Source organism: Acyrthosiphon pisum, chromosome A2 (assembly GCF_005508785.2).
Source record: "Acyrthosiphon pisum isolate AL4f chromosome A2, pea_aphid_22Mar2018_4r6ur, whole genome shotgun sequence".
In the NCBI taxonomy this organism is placed as follows: domain Eukaryota; kingdom Metazoa; phylum Arthropoda; class Insecta; order Hemiptera; family Aphididae; genus Acyrthosiphon; species Acyrthosiphon pisum.
Window position 1 is genome coordinate 84,185,903 of NC_042495.1, and position 15,365 is coordinate 84,201,267.

At 27.6% G+C, this 15,365-nt stretch overlaps 1 protein-coding gene across 3 annotated transcripts in view; it reads right to left on the reverse strand.

The window, feature by feature from the left end:
- Positions 1 to 15,365, reverse strand: part of LOC100165056 (glutamate receptor ionotropic, kainate 2-like) — a 229,842-nt gene that overhangs the window by 132,751 nt on the left and 81,726 nt on the right. Inside the window, exon 1 of one of the 3 annotated variants that reach the window (XM_029490475.1) lies at positions 9,979 to 10,795. The exons of 1 other annotated variant lie outside the window; for it this stretch is intronic. The gene's annotated coding sequence lies outside the window, so the exon portion shown is untranslated. Of the gene's footprint in view, positions 1 to 1,001; positions 1,085 to 9,978; positions 10,796 to 15,365 lie in introns of those variants that run through there. One more of the 3 variants, XM_029490474.1, reaches the window with a different exon arrangement.

The window sequence follows — 15,365 nt, forward strand, 5'->3', positions numbered from 1 at the left end:
TGTCAATATAACGTCGAAATACAACCGTCCGCCAGGGCAGGCCAGGGTGTGCCTTGGTGGTTGGCCTTAGTCACTAACGTGTTTTGAGGTTAAGCATCGGCTGAAGCTAGTTTCCGGGTAGGCGACTGCCCAGATTTTTAGCGCTAGATTATCCTCGCCCCATGTACACGTGTTTCTCAACCAACCATAAGTCCCTACAAAATGCTAATGGCCATATTTGCTGATGTTTAAGATCAATAAATAAAAAAAAAAACCATTCACAAAGACAAGTTACTATACAATTTTATTTAATATTATGATATATCGATATGATGTTATGATCATAGGCGTGGCCTCGAATAGAACAAAAGCTAAATAATGTTTCAGAGAGTATATTTAAAACAAAAAACTTTTGGTGTTCTTTGATATTTCACTTTACAAAATGTATTATCATATTACTTATTTTACGAGCACAATACATTCATATGTATGACAGATAAACTATAGTTGTAAACTTAAATATTGACGTGAGTCATACTTGGGGAACACAAAAATGTATAGAATTTTCTGATAATGTTTGATCGAATGAACTTATTGGACATTGATATGTAAGTTACGAGAACTAAATCAATATTGTAACATAAATATAATATTCAGAGATTAATATTTATTTATAAAATAGAAAACAAAAATGCAAATCAATATTAAACCACAAGTATATTATAATATTATATTATATATCTATGTATTAAACAAACTCCAAAGGTTTATTTTTGCAGCCTGTGTTCATTATATATTTATGCAGGGTAAATATACAACTTTATAATTTTAATAATTATATTTGTATAAATATAACCATGATTCAATTAAGTACCTATGTATACTGTGATTAAAATGAAGCAAATCGTAAACAATCTTATAAAATGTAATAATACATCCTGTTCAAATACATTTTCATTTAATATTTACTAATAGACAAATATTGATATAAAGCGCATAATAATAAAATTGTAAATAATTACCCACTCGCTGTTGTTACACCATAGCAGATGTTAAAATTAAAATTGTCATTAACTAATATCAATATTTAATATTAAAAATTTAAAAAAAAAATTTGTCAATTTTCTTTTAACTTTAATGTTTAAGCAATTTTTTGATATTAATTCATTGGACATCTTTCTGTATTATATATTTATATAATATATATATTTAGGAAGATTCGTTTCCTCCGACCGGTCGGAGCCACTGCAACTTGTACTCTGTCACTCTGATGTAGTAGTTTGCAATGGTTGGTGCGTTGGTCGGTTGGTTTCGTTATTGAGTTTGGTCGGTTGACGCGTTCATATAACCACAAGGTCATCGTGATAACGACGGTTTTGGTGTGTCTTACTAGACTGAAAGCGCCAAGACGATAACACAAACGCCAGGACGTCATTAATATCAATCACGAAGATATAAATCGTTTTTTTCTTTCTCGGCTCCCATTTTTTAGGATACTCGATGGACTATCATTGGATGTGGCACTGGTGGGTTTCGGAATACACGACGGATCGCCGCGAGAGCGGAAGTCTTATGAGCGAACCGACCTATCGTTAGCGTATATGTTATGGTCGAGAACAGTCACTATAAATTGGTTACGGTTAGTCAACCCTCATTGCAGGATCTTTGATTCGGATTTTCCCGTAGTCAATGCATATAATCACGAAAGTTTCTTCGTTCATAAGCTTAGTCGATGTAGAGTTGTTGTTGTCGACAGTAAAGGTTTTAAGTACTGGCGAAGTGAACAATATGTTATTATAGTTCAGTCGATACTATATTGTAACATATGACGTGTATTCCGTTTCATCGTGTATTCGTTTACGATTGCGGCTTGTAGATCACTTAATATTATGTATAGATACCTAATTACATATTTTATGAGTGTCACTCCTAATCCCTAGGGTGTTATTCATTCTTGTTTAATCGATTTCGCACGTCCAATCACTCGAGTCATATTATTATTACTATATCAGTAATTATTGTACCGCAACAAACAAAATATGTAGTACCAAAATGTTGGTTATCTATATTTTTTATATAAATAAAACGTTTAATTATAAAATCATTGTTATTTTTATCTGAATTCGTTTTGTTAAAGTGGCTGCTTAAGAATATGTATTTTTTAAATTGATTAATTAATATCTATTAATATAGTCGTATCTTATACAACAAATAAAAACACTTTATTATGAATCATAATTGGCAATTGCATAACAAACAAAATAAACAACAAACTAGCTGAGAAACACAATTTAAAATTGCACCAATTAAAATATGTTTGTTCGGAAAATGTACGTTATTTATTTCTTTATAGTATAAGTACCTACATGGCTACATGTATATAACAACAATTTACCAGTTTTTAAATTTTATACATTTCAAGGTATTTTATAATTATTTGTAATCTAAAAAGTGTTATTCTATACAGCATAATGGTGTAAGTATAAAAGATTAAGTTCCTATTACATTTTTAATGGGGTGTAAGTTTTAATACATTACTAAAATAAACTATGCGAGAACATAAAACTACCTAAGTTTGACAATGAGTCGATTTGGCGCTTTAAGTCTTTTGAGAGGTAATTTATCTATTTTCATTTTGTCTGGGATACAATATTAATGGAACTTAATTATATTTTTAAGTTCTAATAAATATTAAATTCTAACTAAAAAAAAATATGCTAATAATAATGATAGCATGTACCTATAATATATTCAATATATTATATTATTATTATTAATAATCAAATTGTTTTATATACTTTAATACCCTAGTGGATACCTTGTATTTCTTAAATCAAACACTTAACTTAAATTGAAAAAAAGGATTTTACGGTTTCAATTATAATATACGATAAAAAAATCTAAGATAAAAACAAAGAATTTTATTTTTACAACAATCAAAAGTGGTATCACATTATTCTTAGCACACTTTAAGTTATGTATGATAAAAATATTTTATAAATTAAAAGTATTATCTTATACTCAAATCATACTTTCATAAATCAGCTATTAAAACAAGTTTGGTAAACCTACTGTTTTTATATTTTAAAAGGTGGGTAAGTGGATGTCGCTCTGCTGTACAGTAGGTTACAAGTGGGTTACTGTATAATGGATAGTATTAAATTTGAATTCAATGATATAATATCACTGTATAAGAAAAACGATTCTGAGCGGAGACGGTATGTCAGTCTAGGTATAAGGTATCTTATATACTTATCTATGGTATTAAAAAAAAATTTGACCAATAATAGGTATCTATAATAAATTCTAAATTAATCATAAGACAATATCCATTAGGTACTTATAACGCGTTATACATCAACAAAAATCGTGGTACTATCATAGATATATAATAGTATACTTTAGAAGTTTCAATATTATAAAATCACAACAAAATAACTAAAATAGTTATTCCAGGTTTTTTAATATGTGATTTCGTCCAAATTTGAGCTTAAAATGACTATAAAAATAAATTGTGCTTATGTATTTTTTAGATTTTTTGGTAACAGAATTAACTACTTACATGGAATCTTGTTTTAGATTTTCAAACCTTAGATATAAAAGTTGAACATTTTATAACTTTTTAAACACAAAATAATTATTCAATTTTAAATTTCATAAATGTTATCAAAATTCGATCTTTAAATGCTTATAAAAAAAAATTGTACGTATGTATTTTTAATATTTTTCAACTGCTTTTGTAACAATATATCAGGAGCCTTGTATTAAATTTTCACGTTTTTTTACCAAACAAACAAAATTTTATTGATATTTATAGAAAAAAAACTAAACAAATTGAAAACTGACAATGTCCGTAAACAGCTCAAAAAGAGTCAAATTATTTTCAAAATTTCATCGTATATAGAAAATACTAATATAAACATTCAGTGATATTTTCAAGTATCTACAGTCATTTGTTTTTTAATTACAACAAAATAAGAAAATCGTTACGTGAGAAGTCGAGTGAATATCAAATGTTGTAAAAAAAAGAATTTCAAACGCTCATAAAAATTAAATTTGACTTGCTTGTAGACATTTTTTTTTTTAAAAAGGTAGACAAACTTATGAGGAATCTTATATTACATTTTAAAATCTTAGATTTAAAAAGAAAAATTTTTACGAATTCTTAACTCAAAATAATTTGCTAATTTTCGTGATTTTTTCATATTTTGTCAATTTTTGAACTTTAAATGTTTATAAAAAAAAACTGTGACTAAGGATTTTTAATATTTTTCATCTGCTTTTGAAAAAATATACTAGGAGCCTTTTATTAAATTTTCAAGATTTTTTAATCAACAAATAAAATTTTATTGATATTTTTAGAAAAAAAACTAAAAAAAAATGAAAAGTGACAATGTCCGTAAAGAGCTCAAAATAAGTCAAAATATTTGAAAAATGTTATGGTATATAGAAAATGCTAATATAAACATTCAGTCAAAATTTAATGCCCCTGCGGTCATTTGTTTTAAAGTTGTACCAAAAACCAAAATCGATTTTCTCGAAAACAGATTTTGCGTAAAAATTCCAGTTTTTCCTTAATTTTTCTTTTGTTTTTCACAGCGCTTTTGAAAACTACTGGGAAATTTTTACTTTTAACCCCCCAAAGTACTAACTAGATTCACTTCCTATTAGAAAAGGTACTGTTGAAGAAAATCCAAGCACTTTTACTGTCCTAAAAGGTGATGACAGACACAAAAAAAAATAAAAAAATACACATCATTGTAAAATCAATACATTCATCGTTCCACTCAGAATCTAAAATTCTAGAAAAATAATTATTAGGATTGCTATTATATTAGTGAAGAAATTCACTCCATGTTATTGGGTTTGACTTGGGACTTAAACTATCTATATACAAAATATGTACTACTTCTATCAAAACGACTTTTGAAATTCTTAAACATTGATCAAATTTTGAAGCGATATAAGGCCGAGGACGTATTATAAGAAAAGCCAAACGAAAGTCGAAACAATTGAAATGCATTAAATTGTAGAAATGCATGACCCAGTGATGAACAATTTTACCGGAATTTCATATCGAGAATACATTTTTTTCATTTATCTTAAAATCATCAAACGGTATCGTGGTATGCCCATTGTCGTTATTTTACACACACACACACACACCCCGCCATTTACACATTTACCACGATCTAATTTATGAATCATTTACATTTATCAATCACCCCCAGACAGATCAAGCCGCCTGGGTGTCTGCACCATACGGCTGTTGTACCTATATATTTATATATATTATATATAGCCGGAGAATCGTTGGTGTCGGGACGCCTATAATGTATGGGTTTGATAATAATCTCAGCAGACCGCAAGTTCACCTTATTTCACGTGGTCCCGAGATTATTTTTTACTTGGTGAACCTACCATAAGTCTATATATTATATTATCGTAGCACAACTACAACAACACAAAACTGGCACGATTACGGATCGCTGAAGGAGAATCATTGCAGCCACAAAAGCGGAGAGACGATGCACCATCTTGTGAAAAATAAAACGATTACGTACACACGCGCAAAATCAATGTGTGAAACTATACAAAAATAAGGTTTTAACGATCATAATGTTCTTATGAATATCTATATAAGGAATTAATTTGCTAATATCGTTAAGCATATTATTATCTTACGCCACCTACCCAATGTGTTCATCAATATTTATTATATTATGTTCTATTTAAAAATACATAAAGGCATAAAGGCATTTCGTTGATAACAATATGTAAAGTATGTACCTATCTGTGTGAGATAAATTAAATTGATAGTTTGTGTCTACCGCGGCAAATGCAACGGCACAATACTTCGCTATGATAAAATTATCATAATTAATTATGAATGATAAACAGGTATTTCTTGAATCGGTTAAATATACAAAACCATCGTTTATGTATGTTTTTTTATAAAATAAATCAGGGATCAATAATAGAAAAGTTAAATATTGTACTTAGGCATCGTGGTTGTTGTCACGTTACGTTTTGGATATAATATAATATCAAAAACGATTTTTTCCTCGAGGAATCTGGTTAAATTACACGAGATAAATTAAATATTAACAGGTAGTTGTGAAAAATTTGTTCAATTAATTTTATAAACTAAAATTTAGTTATTAAATTTTGATGGTATTTGTATGTATATATTTTATTCCAGTAATATCTTTTTTTCTTATAAATCAATATTACAACAGTCTCAATTTTTAGTCTTCGAAGATACTTAATAAATTATTATATCAACGTAGATTTAATATTATACATAATATAGTGTATATTATATTGAATTGCTTGCATATAAATTACATTGCTTACATGTTTTGTTTAAAGTACAATCATTTAAACATTTTTTATTTTTATATTCTCATAACCAAGAGAACTTTAAAAACAGTACCAATAAATTATATTGTAATCGATTATACCATAAAGCAAAAACACAACATCCTAGATGGGGTTGACTGATATAATGTGAAAAATATCCATTATTTAACATTATGTGTCTGAATCAAATTTATTCGGTGTGGAGTTATATTTTTGAATCCTAAAACTCAGATATACATGACTTTTAATAATGGTGTATACTGTATACATAATATTATACACTAAACACATTCCTACTAATTTCTATGATGAATAATAAATATGATGTAAATTATTATTAAAATTGTCGGAATAGGTTCACTATAATAAACTATGATATACATATAAAATATATTAATATATATATGTGATGTGACTTATATAAGGTATAACTGATAAATTGTGATTAATTATGATCATCAATAGTATTATAAAACCAAATTCGTATTTTAGATTTACAATATTTTCGAGTCTTATTTGTAGATAAATCGATAAATGTATCTATTGTCAAAGCTATAGTACGATTGAATTTAAAGCCCATCCTACGATATAATATAATGCAAATTTATTATTAACATTTTAGGAATAATAAACATACCTACATATATAGGTATATATATGTATATATTATGTTGTATGACTTATAACTAATAAACTGTGACTAATAATGCCATCAATAGGTTATAAAATCAAATTTGTATTTTATACCAAATATTGTTTGGTTATAATATTATAATATATTACGGTATTGTTTGAACATCATTTATTTTATTATATTCAGTAAATCAATATAATGTTAAAAATTATTCCATCATTATGTATAAAGGTTGAATAAACATAACAAGGTTACAATATGCTGTTGAAAATCAAGTTTCTGCTATACATAAAATACAATTGTTATAGCCGTAAATCTTGCAACAAACTTTTTATTTATTTATTTATTATTTTTTTTTTTAATAAGACACGCTGAAACTGTCAATACATTTTTTTTGCAAAAAAACTCTATTTCTATTCGTAAATAAAGATAAACTTTTAAACTAGACTTTTATTTTAGAATTTTGTTTAGTTATGATTGTTAACGTCATATTATTCGTTCTTTGTACTTATCTTACATTATTATCATTCTATAGATTTAATCGTTATTTTTACATATCTAAGTACCTATTATAATACATACATAATATATTGAGTATAGGTATAAGTCCCGGGAGTTCGTTTATCTATAAATATGTATTTAAATAAATTATCAAATTCAATTACTTTAATGTTTATTATGATATTATACCTACATTTTTTTGCCTAAATAAATTAAATTATTATTTATAAAAGCATTATAAACTCCATACCTAATATTAAATTATAATGTTTCGAATTTAATTCCATCATAATATTAATAAAATTGTTTGTATAAAATATAAGAGGAGTTATATAACACATATACGATAAACCTACCAGCACTATATTATGTAGACATGTATGGTATATGTACCTTTGTTAATGTACAAAAAATTGTATGTAAGATAATAATATTATATTCCTACATAAATATATTGTAAATTAACCAACTTAATTATGATTATAATTTTGTTATAAATGATTTACAATGGTTTGTGTTTTTATATTATGTACTTATAATCATTTTTTTTTGTATACAGTGTATTTTTTGTAATATTTTGTAATAAATACATTTTTATAATTTAAGGTATCAGATTTGTTTGTGTTTTTTATTTAATTTTGGGACACAATATAATGTTTCTTAGATACCAATTTGAAAAAAAAAAATCTAAACTTACTATAATAGTGTGACTAAAACATATTATAACTCCTAACTAAATCTATAAATATAAAAGAACTTGTCCTGATTCATCGTCGTCTAGCCTGAATCACCGATGCTGTGAGTATGACATTTGGTCAGTAGTTTCGTTTTATGATGTAAAGAGCCACTAAGAAAGGATTTTCCAATATTCAAATTTGAAAAAAGTCCTCAAACCACGATTTTGAGATTTACGGTGGAAATACATTTTTTTTAAGTGGTTGCCATTAGTTACTCGGGGAGATTCGGTAAAATCGGAGATATTACCTTATACATTTTTAGAACAGTACCTAGAAACAACTATTTTTAATAAACTAAGGTGATCTAGTAAATGATAATAATGGTAATGGTATTGATCAAAAGGTGATCTCTACATATAATATAATAACCGATAAAAAAAAAAAAATTGTAACACAAAAAAGCTGCACTCGGGTGAAGCCGAGTTATTCATCTAGTAGGTATAGGTACCTATACTTTTAATATTATTATTCAATCTCAAACAAACATTGTGTTCTACACATTTTTATTCTGTTAAGTATAATACCCGTATTATGCATATATTACTGTATTTTGTTACTTAGCAATTAAGATACAAACACAATAATGCGTTTTACTGGGAATCATTGTAGTAGTAGTGTACCACTGCAATTGATACATGTGTTTTACAATAGGACAACGTACGCAGTTAGAAATATTTATTAACGAACCACGCATAATTGAAATGGGTACGTGAAATCCGTACTTGTAGTTGAATGATATTGACATTTTAATTTAAAAAATAAATACATTGCCCATTGTCAAGCTCGAATTCGACCAACTATTTTTCTCTGTACTATCTATTTGAGAATACCTATTGGTAAAATTATTATTATTTAATACACGTGGCGAGGTCTTGATATTCAAAGGCATTTCATAATATGTGATATCAAGACTTGAAGGTTTAAAAACATTTAAATTTACTTAAATTGGGTAAACAGTATAGCAAGAGTGCGTAGGTATTTTTCAACAACAATCAAACCTAACCCAATAATGGATTGTCAAAAAGATTATAGTTTGGATCGCACGAATGAATATGATTGTCAATGTCGCCATTTAAATAATGATTCAGCATATTATTTGTGATTAAAAACTACTCATACAGTTGACTTATTTTTTATTATTAATTTACTATCTATTTTACGTTAACAATTTCAATTTGGAAAGTTTGAAAATTAAGCAATATTTAGAATTGATGTTATTGAGACATATGCTTGATTTCATATTTTCATCAAAAAAAATAAGAATTAACTTTACTCTTAAAACTGAAAACATTGTAAGTTACAGCCATAGTCAAAATTAATAAATAAATAATTTCTTACACAAAACACATTAATATATTAGACCTGATATTTGACGTAAAATTTATACTTGGATATCATATATTATTATGCAAATTATAATGAACAAAATAAATGATACATTTTATAGGAATCCTGGCAGGATATACTATACAAATTACACTTAGTACAACCACAATAATTTTCAAACTATTAATAATTAGATTTATTATTTTCTAGACTCTAATAAACTCTTATAATACTACTACTACATCATAAGACACAATACTTAAAGTAGCTACTATAGATGTAATTCATGATGCCAGTCGACTTGTGAACGGCAATAGGTGCCTTCAAGAAACTCTAACAAATAGTTGTATACTTAATATAACTGGATAACAATCTTATTGAAATCAAATAATGCTTCAATACGCAACAAATAAAGCGAAATAAATCTAGTGTACTTACAGATACGAAACAAAGTTCTACAGTAGTTTCAATAACACTTTTGACGATAACCCAAAACTCAAACAACCAGCTATTCACAAATGTCGATAATCGTACGTAATGGATAGTAAAATAATATAAATCATGATGTACATAAAATCTACGCGAGTACGAGTAATTTTTTGTCACTCCCACTATGAAAGTTAAATTTTCGATGACGGCTGAGCGTTAAAAAAATATGACGTTTTCCCATCCGAGGCGAACGCTTTTTCCTGCTCAGTGGGTGGAAAAAATAGTGTCCAAATCAGATCGATATATAATACGTATTATGAAGGTGCCTATTGATTTGTTTTGTCTAATATTTTATCAAACACAATGGCTGGTAAGTGAGTGGTTAATCCCATGATGTTCTGTGATACAGTCTGGAACGGCGAGAGCAGTTTATTATGGAATACCGTCATTTTGACTGGGACGGAGGTCACAGAGGCGTGACAAAAAAAATGTTAAGTGTGGCTCGTGCAGGAAAGCAATTTCAGTTTTAGGCGAAACTCGGCTGTGACTCGTGTTGCACACATCGCTCGTGATTGAAATAGCTCACTTCCCGACCACGCCACACAATTTTATACTATTGTATATCTTTTCATTTTTTTTTGCCATGGTACGAGGATTGGGAGAGGAACTGCTGTTGGCAATACTTCTCTTCCGGCCCGCATCAAATCTCCTCCGGCTACCATCATACTATTGTATATCTGTATGTATACGTATAAGTAACAATTTTTAGTGAAATAATCAATAAAATATTTGAAAAAAAATATATTTCATCCTTATAGTTTTTATTATTTTGATTGTTTTTTTGAATTTCAACCCTAACGACACATCCCAGACAGCATTTTGTAATGATAATATTATAAGAGTATTATAATAACGTTATACTAATATTATTCGTTATTATAATGTTATAAAAATATTATTAAACAAAAAATTGCTGTCTGGGATATTTCTATGAAAATTTAACTATGATTATTAATTGAAATTATTTACTAGTAAAAGTTTTATCCCAGTTGGCGGTTTGCACGTAATATACAACACAATTATTATCTCAAAATTAACCGCTATTCATTTATTTTATTTTTTTCACATCTTTTCGAAAATCCTACCACCACTTTTACCGACACGATTTTGTATGAGCCATTAATCATTATGCTCACTGCTCTGGACCAAGGCAACAGTAACCAGACGTTAAAAAGTAATTTACACGGTGAGATAGGTAGCTCAGCTGCCAAATTCTAAGTAAAAAAAATTAATAAATATTATTATTCGGTTCCAGCTATAGATGTCCTCCTCGCGACAATTCCATAATATCTTGTGAACGATAGACGGTCATCGAGTTTGACCCTCTAAATGCCATAGGATTTGTCCTAACGTTATGACAAGACAACCGATGGATAAACTTGGAAGGGGGGGGGGGTGTATATATGTCGATTTCCTAGAGACCATCACGGCTCCCTGACTCTTGCGATATGCTAGCTAAAGGCCACAGATGCCGATCTCAGCCAAAACGAAGTATTAAAAACCTTACCTATAGTTTATTAGCATAATAATTACTCACTAACAATTTATTATTCATATTAAATGATTTTAACTCATACTTGCATTTCCACTATAGTTAAAAATATATACCAGTTATTTCATAATTTTTTTTACTCTAAATAACTTTAGGCTTAAAATGAATGTATTGTTGTTATCATCCAGTGGGACGGTAATGGAGTGAAGCTAAGTAAAAAGAAATGTGAGTAGCCACTATAGCGTATATTATCAAGAACCAAAGTTGTACCATTGAAAAACCGTGCTTATTTGTGTTATCCATCAGCCCGATCTACACGGTAAACGGCTGAACATATAAGATCATATAAGGAATCAATCGTTTAAAAATATTGTGCAGATGGGAACTGGGGATTTCGCTAACAGATTGGTTGGATGGCTTAAAAGTTACAGCCAAAAATGTTCAATTACTTTTAAGTCCGATTCTTCGTATACGTTGAAAATATTCTAAAATATAATATTGTCTTTCCTATCCACCATTTATCCATCCCCACAACCCTCGTTGCAGCGGCTACATTCACTCTCAATCACGATATCATATTATTAAAATTTAAAACCACCTATTTCTTGTCACGTAGTCGACTGTAACTACCATAATATATTTGTGTTTTAAAAAAAGTTATTACTTAATAATATTCTATCTTAAAGCTAGTTATTACTAATTTATAGTCACGTAACAATAACTTACAAATAATAAGGTATCAACAAAAAAATTCTGATATCCCAACAAAAACAATCTGCCAAACTCCATGTAAAAAAAAAACGCCAAGTATAAAAAAACAGCTGTAAAAGTAATGATATAATTTTGTATCTAAGTCTTTGAACTATAGATATCATTTATGTTAAAATAGTATGCTAAATAGTTGAACTTACTTAGCTTAGCAACTTAAATAAAAAATTTAAAAATACTATTGCATTAAGAGTACATAATAATATAGTTTACTTACTGTAATTGAAATACGTAGTGTATTAATAATAAAGTGTTTTAAAGTCGCCAAGCTAAGTTAATTTCTTTAGCAGACTATTTTAACCTAAATTGTATATATATAGTTCATCGACTTAGCTATAAAATGATATCACAACTGTAGAGCTGTTTTTATTCTTATACTTAGCATTTTTTTACACGGAGTTTGGAGGAGTGTCTTTATTGGGATTCTATTAACATTTAACATCGATTACAGATCCAACAATTAATATCTGCAACACTCATAATTTAAGTATAATATTGGTCATGGATAGAAACCAATGGAATATATTTAAATAATAATACATTTTTCAATTTAAATACACAGAGAATTCATTATTTTTATACTTCAAGGTACAGGTTCAAAGCTATCAATATTTTATTATGGGTCTGTAAATATACAATATGATAAAACAAATTATATTATATATGCTAGGTAGGTACTAATAATGTACTACTTATTTTAGTAGGCATAATTATCGAAGATCAGAGACCGAAGACTTCAGCTGTAAGCTCCTGTGTAGAAATATCGCCCGATTTTGAATAGTAATTAAACATTAATATTGTGTCAGTATAATTTTATACGATAATCATCGTATTTATGGTTGTCGATATTTTGGTGATTAATTAATTTATTACGGTTGAAATATGGATAAAAAAAAGTAAATGATCCATCCAATTGTTTTTGAAAAAATATGTTAAAAAAAAATAATTCTATTGACATAATTAGTCAAAATTAGATTTCTTCTGATAGCGTAAAAGTATATGAACCATCGTTTATGTTTTATTATACGTCATACAGTGCCGCAACTAGAAATCATGAAGTAGGTGTGCAAACCTTAATTTAGGGCTTATATATAATTTTAACATTTTTAACACATCGATTTGGGGCCTATATATATATTAAATTGGTTTGGGCCGATGTGCAATGCACACCTTGCACACCCGGTAGTTGCGACACTGACGTCATATAATATTATATTATATATTCCAAACGCATGTGTCATCATCTAACATTCGTTTTGTATTATCGCTGAGTCTCACCATACGATATACGGATATACCTAACTATTTTTGATTACCTTGCAAAATGTATAGTTATAATATTATTCTTCGACCCGCTACATTATATTGCTACCAGGTCATCGGTAAAGTAAAATATATAATAATATTTATATTTAATTTAAGTATACGTAAATTAAAAAACTTTGAATTTTTAAGAACTCATACTATTATTTGAGAATTTTAAATTGCGTTCAGTTAATATTTAATTTATTAATTGATCTTAAACGTATTGTTGAGGTTTTTTTCAGTCTTTATAAGAATAGTAACCAATAAACAACATATCAATACTTACACGTACGTTATAAATATCTGTACTACCTATGTTGTTTATATTTAAATAAATAAGATTGCAACAATTGGAACGATAAACGACATCAAGTAACCTAATTGCTCAACTGTTGGAGTAAAGTATGTGTCAAGTGTACCACGTTACCACGAGCCAGGTCACTGAAATGAATGTGTTTAAATAATTTAATTAAATGATAAATTATTGTACCCATACGATGAAAAACGATTCCGAGCAGAAACGGTCTAAGGTTTTGGCAACCAAGGTCACCTGTAAACAATAATTTTAATAATAATGTTGCGATATTAACAATTATTAATTTTGGTATTTTTTTTCATAATTCGCAGTTATTTTTAAAAGTAATTTTTGACCCACCAAAGTACAAACTGAATCCAATTTTTTACTAGAAACATCTCTCGAAGTTAATGATTTGATCATTTTTTTACTCGATAATGTATCAGATGAAAAAAAATACATAATTGTAATTCATTCATCACTCCGCTCAGAATCTATAATTGATGAATAAATAATTGATGATAACTCTCAAACTAGAGATATCTAGTATAAATACTTAAAGATTTGTTTTTAATTTTCGTGATTTATAGTAGTCATTTTAATTTCATTTCGATCTCCTAAACACGAAATAATAACATTCAAACGCATTTATGAAAAATCTTACGAGTGTTAGATAACTAATATCTTATACATTCATTGTATAAATCGAACATAAATTGTCAAAATTAGTTTTTAATTCTGATTGCATTTTTCAGTAGCAAAAAAGACAGTTTTCAACTAAAGCGAGAGAAGAAATTAAATAAAATGTGTCTTAAAATTGATTGAACTCACTACTGATCCCTGCCAAAGACACGTCTATAAAGTACTTATAAATAATTTATGAAAACAATGTAAGCTTGAATCTTAATTTATTTATTAAAATATATTTCATCAATATAAGAGTGAAATTATTTTTTTCTCACATTATACAGGTTCTTGGACTTGTTGGTCAACCGGATGGAAATTGTTTATGGCCATCTAGAGTAATTTATAGCCACTTTTTAAAATCTAATGCTTTTAAAGTGGCATTTTATTTCTTATTCTATTGGTAATTTACTATATAGATACCTACTTGATAGTATAAACATTTTTGTTTAAAGGTAGAAATAAATAATTTTCTTGAATCAATATAATGTATTTTGTATATTGTATATATTTTTTTACTTATTCCATTAAACTACCATTTAGTACGCAATTTATATTTAAAATTACACTGTTAAGTAACTGTTTAGTTATAAGTATAATACTTATAACAGTATGAAAATATCTTTACAAAGTAACTATATGTATGGTACCTATAATATAATATACCTATACTATATAATTATAATGTTATAATGTTATATTTATAGTATATAAATAAAATTTCGGTGCCATATATACCGAACTTGTTAATGTTACAAAAATTAATATTTGCCGGTTCGAATTTCGGTCACG